The sequence below is a fragment of the Cyprinus carpio genome, chromosome B22 (assembly GCF_018340385.1).
Source record: "Cyprinus carpio isolate SPL01 chromosome B22, ASM1834038v1, whole genome shotgun sequence".
NCBI classification, from domain to species: domain Eukaryota; kingdom Metazoa; phylum Chordata; class Actinopteri; order Cypriniformes; family Cyprinidae; genus Cyprinus; species Cyprinus carpio.
This window is the reverse complement of record NC_056618.1, coordinates 28,558,277-28,570,477: the sequence shown is the minus strand read 5'-3', so window position 1 is coordinate 28,570,477 and position 12,201 is coordinate 28,558,277. Positions and strand designations below refer to the sequence as shown.

Sequence of the window (12,201 nt, the reverse complement as noted above, 5' to 3'; positions counted from 1 at the left end):
TTACAAATACAGAATAACGATGTCAATCGTAAATATTATGAAAAACAATGAGACTGTTGCTGTTTGCATCATTAGATAGTTTATGTATTATAATTGTAAAAACAAAACAAATTTAGCAACTCACATAGTAATCATTCAAAACTGCTTAAAAATGTAAGTTGACAATTAAACTCATGAGTAAGCATGAAATAAGATACAGAATCAGTAAATTCGATTTTAATGTGGGTATATTATCAGTAAACTAATCATTAAATATTTATAATCAATCAAAAATATTGGCCTCCTTTCATAATGTTGTTCAAAAATGAAGGGCACAATGCTAATGTTGTCCACTCGATGGCGCCACAGGACAGCAAATACTTCAAGATCTGTTCAAAGACTTGAAAATGTTTCATTTATGTAAAAGATCCAAAAAATGCATATACATTCATTCTTTTTTTCATAAACTTTAATAAAGCCCAATATAGTAATTATGCAAAAAAAAAAAAAAAAAACTATCATCTCCGAAATACCATTACGTTTTATCTTATTTTAATAGTATTGACAACATATTTCTCAAGTTATCACGCATTACTGAAAAAGTGAAGAAGGGGACACTATATTTGTTATCTATTTTCATGTTGTGCGCATAATAATTTACTTGAAAAGAGACACGTCCATTGTTTAACTGCATCATCTACACAAAACCATTGTGCTTGGACCCCTTATGATCACCTGGACTTAAACCACATTGTTTCAGTTACCTTCTGTGTCTTTGGCCACAGCGCTTCAGTGACAGGAATGTGAAATAGCAAACAGGGGAACAAATAAAAGGCATGACTTTATTTGCATCCAGCTAGCCAACTCTATTATAGGTGTTCCACAGCCAAGACTCTTATTAGAATAGAAAATAGCAAGGGTTCGAATAAATAGTTTATTAATCATTTAATTTCACTTTCTTAATGAATATTGTTCTGTTGTATGTGATTTCAAAGTCTTGATGCTTCGGATTAACCCGTTAATTGCCGTATCCCTTAAAACCTGAGTGCCAGAGGATTACTGTAAATGCATGTGCCCGCTGGGCACAGTTTACCTGATGCCACCGGGGCGGCGTTTGCACTGATGGCTTGAGCCCGCCATCGCTGCTTGCAGCTATATTTATTATTATTTTTTTTTTTTTCCAACGTCTCGGGGGCTTTTGGGGCCCTTAACATACTCAAAAACTCTTGAAAATTGGCACACACATTGGAACCTGCGGCCATTAGGACCGGGCAGAGACTGATACACGGGCGTGGCACAGGCGCTCTACAGCGCCCCCTGGAATATGGAGGGCCATATATCATACATACTTGCACGTAGACTTATGAAACTCGGTACACATATAGATCTCATCAAGCCAAACAACTTTCGTACTGCATGTCATAGGCTCCCCCCCAACAGGAAGTTGGCTATTTAGGGTTTAGTATTCTTATTTTTCGTCAAAGTTGTGGGGGCTTTTGGGGCACTTAACATGCTCAAAAACTCTTGAAAATTTGCACACACCTTAGAATCTGTGGCCATTAGGAGGCTGCAGAGGCTGAGACCCGGCGCGTGGCACAGGGGCTCTACGGCGCCCCCTGGAACACAGTCAGAAATGTTGATGTATAATTCAAACATACTTGCACGTATTCATATAAAACTCAGTACACATATAGATCTCATCTTGCCGAACAACTTTCGTATTGCATGTCATAGGCTCCGCCCAACAGGAAGTCAGCTATTTAGAGCTATTTAAAAAGTGCATGCTCTGGAATTTGATATACTTGTCATAGGTTTTTTACGTTTTTACCCGATTGCAACCAAACTTGGTCAACATGATCTCAAGACATTGGGGATGCAAAATTGCCAGGGGATTTTTGATATCTCGAATGGTTTGCTTGTGGCGAGGCGTTGAAATTATGGCGAGAAATGAGAAACAGGAAGTGTCTAATAACATCCACATACATTTCCTGATTTTAATTAAACTTCATCAATTTGTTCGTTGTATGATGCTGATCGCATATATGTGACTATTAGGAGTCAAAATTATAGCGCCACCAACTGGCAGCAGGAAGTGTGTCATTTTCAAAATGCATTGAATTCAGCATCTTATTTTTACTCAATTTGCTTCAAACTTCATCAGAATAATGAAAAAACACGGCCCATGTAAAACTGTTGAGGGGATATTGATAGCTAATATAGTGTTGCCATGGCAACATATCAAACTGGAATATTTTTCTGTATAATATATTCTGATTTTGAGGCAGATAACATGCTTAGAATTTCATGAAACTCAGAACACATATCAGTATTAATGATAGCTAGACACTGGCAAAAGGTCATAAAAGGGCGTGGAGGAGGCACTCTATAGCGCCACCTTTTGTCAAAAGTGGGGGGCTTAGTTTTAGCTACAGACACCAAACTCGGTACATATATTGTTCTTATTAAGACGGACAACTTTCTAATTTACAGTCATTAGCTACGACCAACAGGAAGTCGGCTATTTTGATTTGAATATGGATTTTTGGCTCTGTGTGAGAACTGTATGTGTGCTGAGACTTTCATTGTCTGAGAGAAAATGCGCCTCTACAGGAGCAATTCCCGGGACTGAGAGGGAGGAGTCTCGCTTAGTTTCACTTTTAAATCGGTTAAAAAATACAACTAAATAAATCAATTTAATTCACACTGACAAGCTAAACCAACATATCTTATTATTAGCGGGTCAGGGCTTATTAATAATTGATGTCTGGCGACAGAGAACAGAGAGATAGACGAGAGATATGTCACCGCTCCCGAACAGCGCGTGCAGTCTCAACGAGCTCACAACAAACGAGTTTATTCTTGTTTAAGACCTTTTAAAAATAAAATATTACGGCGATTGCACACAATCCGCCAATTAGAACACACCAAGAGCTAAATTCAGATGTTTGTGAGCTGTTAACATGTTAAAATGAAATATTTGCTGCAGCCTGTCTGACAGCGCGAGACGTCTGAACACTTGAAGGGAAAAAAAGTGTACATACAGAAACTACAGCCTTTTACATTAAAACAGCGGCGAATCAACAAAAAACAATTAGAAGAACATATTATAGAGATGAAAATGAGTGTTTATGAGTGCTTGTGAGATTTTCTTTGTCTAAGGGCTGAACATCACATCGATTGCTCTGCGCTCCAGAACACAGGTGATGGTTTTTCGGCGAGAACGGACAAATAAATACACGTTTCATTCACACTGACAAGCTGAACCAACATACTGTATGTTATTATTACCGGCTCAGATCTCATTAATAATTGATGTCTGGCCAGAACAGTGAGGAAAGACCAGAGAGAAATCACCGCTGCATCAGAGCGTGCAGTCTCACGAGCTCACAATAAAAGCATTTTTATAGTTTTAAGAGCTTTTTAAAATAAAATATTACCGCAAATGCACACAATCCACCCATTAGAACACAACAAGAGCTAAATTCAGGTATTTGTGAGCTGTTTGATTGTGAAAACTGAAAGACTATTTGACAGCGCGAGACAGTCTAAGGGCAGAATAACATCGATCTCTCGAGCTCTAGAGGACGCTGATTCTGGCTTTTCGTCGCAAGAACGAACAAATCAAGTACAAGATTATTTCAAAATACATAATAGCTTGGCGAATATAAACGAAAACAGCCACGTGAATATAAACTGTTTAGAAATAAATCTGAAGTGGATCATTATAATGGATTTGAATATTAAAGTGACGGCATTTACCAGCTGCTTTCTGTCTTCAATTTTAATCTATAAAAAACAGAAAATCCATTCGTCTTGGCTTATTTATCATTTTTTTTTTTTTTTTGTATGTGTGTATGTATTCACGTATTTATTATTATTATTATTATTATTTTGCTCTAACAAAAATGTATCTATATTTAACTAAATCGATGACGTTATTTTACATTTGATTTGTCCATTTCTACATCCAAACACCTATAAACTTAAAACATGCACTATTAAACTATTGTTAGCAATTTCTTTATCGTCCAATTTAACTGGTGTACACACTTTTATTTCCATAATAAATTTGTTTTTTAGATTATAGACAGTTACAGTGGTCTATAATAAATATTAACAGGTTTTGTTCAAGCTGCTTAAAATGTTTGAAGTAGGCTATTTTTTTTTAAATGTAAATCCTAAAAAAAATAAAATAAATAAAAATAAATAAAACAAACAAAACAAAAATTTTTTTAGAAACTCATAGTAATCATTCAACACTGCTTAAAAATGTAAATTGAAAATTAAACTCATGATTAAGCATGAAATAAGATACAGAATCAGTAAATAAGATTTTAATGTGGGTATATTATCAATAAACTAATCATTAAATATTTATAATCATTCAAAAAATATTTTCCCCTTTCATCATGTTGTTCAAAAATGAAGGATACAATGCTAATTTTTTCCACACGATGGCGCCACAGAATAGCAAATACTTCAAGATCTGTTCAAAGACTTGAAAATGTTTCATTTATGTGCATTAATAAAAAAATGCATAAACATTCATTCTTTTTTCATAAACTTTAATAAAGCCCATTATTGTAATTATGCAAAAGCTATCAGCTCCTAAATACCATTACTTTTTGTTAGTTTAATTGTATTGACAACATATTTCTCAAGTTATCGCACATTACTGAAAAAGTGTAGAAGGGACACTATATTAGTTTTCTATTTTCATGTTGTGCATATAATAGTACTCACATAAGGACTCATAATTTACTTGAAAAGAGACATGTTCATTGTGTAACTGCATCATCTACACAAACCAATGTGCTTGGACCCCTAATAATCACCTTGACTTAAACCACATTGTTTCAGTTGCCTTCTGTGTCTTTGCCCACAACGCTTCAGTGACTAGAATGTGAAATAGCAAACAGGGGAAAAAAATAAAAGGCATGACTTTATTTGCATCCAGCTAGCCAACTCTATTACAGATGTTCCACAGCCAAAACCTTTTATTAGAATATAAAATAGCGAGGGTTCGAATAAATAGTTTATTAATCATTTAATTTCACTTTCTTAATGAATATTGTCCTGTGTATGTGATTTCAAAGTCTTGATGCTTCGGATTAACCCGTTAATTGCCGTATCCCTTAAAACCTGAGTGCCAGAGGGTTACTGTAAATGCATGTGCCCGCTGGGCACAGTTTACCTGATGCCACCGGGGTGGCATTTGTACCTATTGCTCTATCACTACATCACTCCATACACCTGTATTTTGGTATTGTTAGACATCACGGCTGCTTTTGACACTATATCACACGCTGTCCTTCTTGAAAGACTGTCTGTATATCTAGGAGTCTCTGGTACTGCTCTTAAAGGGTTAGTTCAGCCAAAAATGAAAATTATGTCATTAATGACTCACCAAAATACTACAGGTACTTTTGTCCTTCAGGTCTCTGTGCCAGTCAACTATGAATTAGTAGAACTATTTGACTAGTCAGTGCAACCCCTAGTACAGCACACACTGTACAATAACTTCATGATCTTACATCTTTAAAGCAGCTGTCACTTCCCAAACTTTGCAGTGTGTATTTAGATTAGCTGGCTGCAAGTTTCTTGACTCTGTAGGCTTTTTAGGTCAAAAATGGATGGAAATAATAGATATCTTTCTCACTGCAGGGTGTAGTGCTGGGCGGTATACCGGTTTACACCGAAAACCGGTGTATATTTTCGTTACGATATTAATTTTTAATATACCGCTATACCAATGTATTTAATTACTTAACGTTCGGAACGTTATGCTGCGCCGCGGCCGTGGGACACTGTTTCAGACGGACCCTTTAAATGTTGCACTTCTAAGCAGCGACAGCGGTAAACACAGTAGTGCTCTGGTGTTACGTTATAACGCCTGTTTCACACATACTCCGTCTGCAGTGCGTATGCATTGCGTATTTTTTTTACGCACCCATGTTAACGGATTCCAGTGTTCATACTGCACGAGGTTGCGTTCCAGGAGCGGAGCGTCTGCAGCAGTGCAGCGAACGTTTACGTACCGAGTCTATTTTTTGCTGTGCTGCACGCGCTGAATTGTGAAAAAGCGCATTGTTCGCGGTAAAAATGAACATGGATTTACACGGAAATGCAGTCATTTCACAATAAATGTATACTAATTAAAGCTGTTTCACACGCAACACATGGGTTTTTGGCTAGGTTTCAAAAGAAAAAGTGCACTTTTAGATAAACAAGGAAAACAATATATATGTTCACTTTTATGGAGGCAGAAAAACAAAGTTCATTAAGAACCGTGGGATTGCTTGTGATAAAGATTTAAATGCAAAAGGCACGAGACTGTTTCTGTCTGTGGTGTTTTAATTTGAAATATTTTAACAAGAAAAGTAGGCTAATTATTGTGTTTAAATGTTTTGCCGCTTGCTTGAGCAGCTTATTATACAAACCTAGAAGTAAAATGCATGAATAATGTGTTGTTTATATTTATTGAGTTTAAACTAATGTCTATAACTATGAAAGATTGTTACTGTTCTGTGATAAAAGACTCACAATGCTGAAAAAAAAAAAAAAAAAAAAAAAAAAAATATATATATATATATATATATATATATATATATATATATATATATAATATATATGTGTGTGTGTGTGTGTGTGTGTGTGTGTGTGTGTGTTTTTACATGATATGAAATCAAAACAATGTATACAATGTCGGAACTTAGTCACATTTAACTGGCAGTGTAAACAAGGCCTAAATAGCCTGTTAATTGAAAGGATTTGTTGTGGAGTGAGGGGAACTAAAATAGCCTAGCTATGTTTACAGTGTTTATTATAATGTTTGTAAACATGTTCAGGTCGGCATTAGGACTATTTCTGAATGAAATAATAAAATGCAACTTATACGCGACTTTTTTTTATTTTTTTTACATCACGGCACACCAAACACTAGGAGCAAAACGGTTAAATCTGGGATTTGTTTTTTCTCATGTTTGTGGTCTCTCACATTTTGAAAATCTTATAAGATTTAAAAAAGTCTTTAAGTGTGTACCCAGCATTAGTCAAACATGTTTTGTGGGAAGTCTATCGCCCAACAAAAAGTAGTTATCCTGACAGACCCAAGCAGATGTGTGAGGTTATGTAGGAAAAAGATTTACTGAAACAGCACCTCACAGATCAGGTTTGTAGTTGTCGTCCCCATTTTGTGTGGGATGCATAGGGCATATAAAGCATTATAAATGGGGTCACTCTCCCTCATGTCCTGTTGAGAGAAGCCTGAGGCATCATATAGCTTCGTTTCTACTTTCCCTGAATGGCTTCAATCAGTAATGAGTACCAGCATTTCCAATTAGCAGCTTATTAGTAGGCCAGCAAGAAACAACAGTATACCTGGAGTTCTTTGTGTTTTACACTGATACTGTTGTTTTGAGTGTTATTTGAATATTGAACAGCTCATCATCATATTATTAATAAAATGGGTATTGATCAGTACTAGTGTCCATTCAGCAGCACTGATAAATGTACTTCCCGCTCTCGTTCTTTAAGTGCTGGTCCCAGTGAATTCACTCTGCTGAAAGGTCAGCATGATCTTCCTATTCAAGTATGCATTTGTCAAAATACTACATTGAGAAGGGGGTGATTTTATTTTAATAATTGATTGTAATGGTTTTATTTTTAAATAAATAATTGCAATTGATCGCATCCCTGATATTACTGTACTCCTCAACCTACTTGGCGCTCCATCTAAGTGCTGTTCCCTACAGTAGTGATGGTATGAGAGCTTTGAACACTGACAATGTCTCATTTCAGTCTTGGCACAAGAATAACAGCAGGCCTGCTCTGTGTTTAGACTGGAGAAAATCCAGAGCATACAGTACAGTGAGATCAAACATTAAATACCGTTTCTTTTTGACCGGATTACTAGACCAGAATATGTACATGGGTTTAGGTTATATTAATATAGATAAAATGAACATTATCAATAATTAAATATTCTTTTTTTTTAGTCAAAGGCTGATTTATCAATGCATGTACAAAAAGTTATAAGCATAAAATACAGTGATTATATGATACATCAATCAAACAACAATCTCATTGGCTGGTGCTTACCTATTATTGTCCCTGTACTGATTTCAGCAAATCAGATCGAGCGAATGCACACAACCTGATTAATATTCATGAATCCAGCAGCGCATTAATCCTTAGTGTGTTTTATATTGTTCTTTTTAGTAGAATTCAAAGTATTATTATTATCTTATCAGTATTATTGTTAGTTTTTCATCATTTTTTTACAGAAACACTGAACTGAAATGACCAAAAAAGCAGTACACCAGTCCTAAGTTCAGTTAAAAATGACTAATATGTCATTCATGCATGGTTTTAATTCGAATTACTAAATTCTATCATTAAATAATACTTGATTATTATATACAGTGCTTGAACGACTGATGTTAAGACTGTAGTACTTTCAGATATTTAAAAAAAACTGTGCCATTTTACAAACATTATATATATATATATATATATATAATTACTAGCCAATGGTGATTCAGTTGCTAAGGTGTCCTTAGAGGGTTGCTTGACACATGACAAACATTTTGGATGATCTTGGATGTTCCGGATATAAACACAAACTGCATTACATTCATTTACCAAATTGTCATTTGTGTGGAACGTATTATGAAGCCGGTAAATGGGACATGGGAAAAATGCCATAGACTGGACACCCTAAAGATGGACACAAACAGCACAGTAATGGAATATAATGTAGAATCATATATTGCACCAAGATTTCAATAGAAAAACTCAGTTCTGACTTTCTTTTTAAAAGACCAAATACAATAACCTCAGCTTTATCATTATTAAAATTTTAGAACATTATTATGTTAACAGATTTTAAATTGTCATCAATTCAGGCATTTAATGAGTCAAGAGGAAGAGCAGATGCAGAGCAAGCAAATATGTAAATTTGCAGGTCATCAGCATAAAAATGGTAGCTGAGCAGCTGCTCATGCTCATGCTAAGGGAGTGTCACATCTTGCTTTGAATCAACCAGTTTGGCTTGTAATAGAGCAAATAAATAGCAAGTACATTTGGGATTGGAATCTAAGCCCATTTCCGTCACTGAATAAAAAATAAAAAAAGGTTATTGTGACTTTTTATCTCACAATTCTATTTTCTTCTCAGAATTGCAGGATACAAACTCGCAATTCTGACTTTCTCAGAAATGCAAGTTTGTATCTAGCAATTCTTACATTTTTCACGCAATTCAGACTATTTTCTCAGAATTGTGAGACATAAGCTCGCAGTTGCGAGCTATGAAGTCCAATTCTAAGGGGAAAAAAGACTGATATGTTCTCAGAATTGCGAGTTTATATCTCACAATTCTGACTTAATCAAAATTGTGTTATAGAGTCAGAATTGCAAGATGTATAGCCTAAACTAGCAATTCAAAGAGAAAAAGGTCACAATGAAAAAAGGTTATTGCGACTTCTTATCTCACAATTCTTACTTTTGTTCTCAGAATTGCATGATACAAACTTTTTTCTCAGAATTGTCAGATATTAACACACAATTACAAATTATAAAGTCAGAATTGTGAGATTTAAACTAGCAATTCTGAGAAAAATTCTGAATTGCATGATAAAAACTTTTTCTTGATAAAAAAGTTTATCTCGCAATTTTGACTTTTTTCTCAAATTGTGAGTTTATATCTCAAAATTCTGACTTTTTTCACACAATTCTAACTTTTTCTTAGGTGAGATATGAAGTCACAATTGCGAGTTATAAAGTCAAATTTTAAGGGGGGAAAAAAGACTCAGATGTTCTCTGAATTGTGAGTTTGTGGGTGCTTTCACACTTGGTTCACTTGCCTGGTCCGAACCTGAGTTCGAAGGTGGCAAATGAATAATATTGCTCTCTGCACTTTTATATATTTACGTTTTTGAACCGTTCTTTTTGTTTACAAAGCTTCGGTACATAAAGGCACTTAAGTTTGTCTTACGAATGTACTGCAAATGATCTGAAGAACACTGGGGGACAGAAATGAGATATAAACCTCTCTCTTTGCAGAACGTCAATCACTCTTGTCAGGAAAGTGAGTGAAACACACACACACAAACCACCCAGACCACCTTTTTTAAGTGGACTTGGGTATGGTATGCGGGTGCGCACCCAAGTTCGGAAGACAGCGTTCACATCATCCAAACTAACCGAACTCTGACATCAATTGAACCCGGGTGCGCACCAAAAGTGCTAGTGTGAAAGCACCCTGTATCTCTCAAATCTGAGAAAGTCAGAATTATGAGTTTGTATCATGCAAATGTGAGAAAAAAAAACTCAGAATTGCAAAATTTACACTCACAATTGAGAGAAAAACTCAGAATTGTGAGATAAAAGTCGTAATTACCTTAATTACCTTATATTATTATTAATTGGTGCAAACAGACCTCCATAGGAATCGTCCCAATTGCTTGTAAAAAAAAAAAATGCATCGAAATTGGTTATGAAAAATTATGATCGGTGCGTCCCTAGTTTTTCAATTGTACATAGGGTTTGTAATTTTTAAATTAATATTATGCAGTTACGTTAATGCTGTCATTGAGTTAAAATTTTTGGAGTTTGACACAACATCGCTGCTGTACTGCTGTTTTAAAATATTCTTCTCCCCTTTTGGAGCTTAACTATTTAGAAGTATTGTATTAGAAAAAAATCTAACATTAAAAAGACACCTAACAGTTGCTCAGCCAAATACAAGAAAAACACCTTTTGGTTGTTTCCAGATGAACTCATCTGTCTAGCAGTGGTGAGTGAATGTCATATTGCACATCTCCAGCAGGTGCGAGCGCATTGACTTAAAACTATAGAGCAGCTAAAGCTGAACAGTGGGAATTCACACTCAAACATGTCCAGTGGGGGCTTTATCACGGATGCCAGGAATGCATGTTTAGGCACTGCTGGATCAGTACTTCAATTAAGGATCTTTTAACCTGAATGAAGCAGTCGATGACAGCTCAGCCTTCCTGAGGCATCAGACTCATTGGATCAAGACTTCAAAGACACCTTCAACTTTGAGGGCATGTGAAACACTCATCTGTCTGTTTTTGTAATAGATGATGAGAGCCGAACGCGTGTGTTGGGTAAAACCGAGGATTAGATTGAAGGCATTGTTAGAGAAGGTTGCCGCTCCGTGTGTCTTTAAGCAGATGGGACTCGGGCTAATGTAATAAAGGCTCTGAGATCAGCAGATGCCAGCTGTATTTCTAGGGCTGCACAGCATTCTGAAAACGCTCTTGAGATGCAGTAATGGAAGGTCATAAACCTCTGTTTGGTTTGTTTAGATGGTGTGCAATTTAATTAATATACAGGCAGTTTAAGCTGTTATATTCTGTGTATTAAAAAGTTCATCCAAAAATGAAAGTTCTGTCATTATTTATTCACTCTCAAGTTAGGCTGGGCAAAACTGTATATTAGCAACACAAAAATTCTGATGACATATAGTAATAATATTAAAAGTTTTTGTTTTTGAGCAAACCCCTTTCATTCCCTTTTTCTGTGAATTTACAGCAGGTTATTGCAGCACTGGGCATTGTAGCCCATTAGAGACATGTCTGTTGAGTGTGTGAACATTGTGATTGATTGATTGATTGATTCCAGGTAATTTTGCCATAAACTATTTGTAAGTACTTTGTAACAATTGCTATTTATGTAAAAAAAAATAATAATAAAAAAATAAAATGCAACATTTGGAAAAATATATTGATATAAATTTTTAACTACTGCTCAGCCTTACCATTATATCGTTCCAAACTCATTAAACTTTTGTTCATCTTCAAAACACAGGTATTCAAAATATAAAAATGTTCTGACCTTCCTTTCACCAGAAACGTTGGTGCTTCAAAAAATTCATAAAGACATTGTAAATAGATTCCATATGAATCATGGTTTGATCGTAGTCTTCTGAAGAGACATGATTGTTTTATATGATGAAAAGTTTACTCATTTAGGCTTTATTCACAAATACACATTGATCAACACACATACAGTGGTGTTCAAAAGTTTGGGATCATTACTCCAGTCTTCAGTGTCACATGATCCTTTTTTGTTTTTGGAACCTGTGATGCTTTTTCCTGGATTACAAAAAATGAACAGCATAATCAAAATAAAATATGAATTTCTAACAATATGTCTTTACTAACATTTTTTTAACTATTTAACATCCTTTCTGAAAAA

General features: G+C 35.2%; 1 protein-coding gene across 1 annotated transcript in view; it reads left to right on the top strand.

Annotated features, from left to right (window-relative positions):
* LOC109095006 (CD276 antigen homolog) overlaps nt 1-12,201 on the top strand; it is a 467,477-nt gene that overhangs the window by 115,000 nt on the left and 340,276 nt on the right. The gene's annotated exons all lie outside the window — the stretch shown is intronic.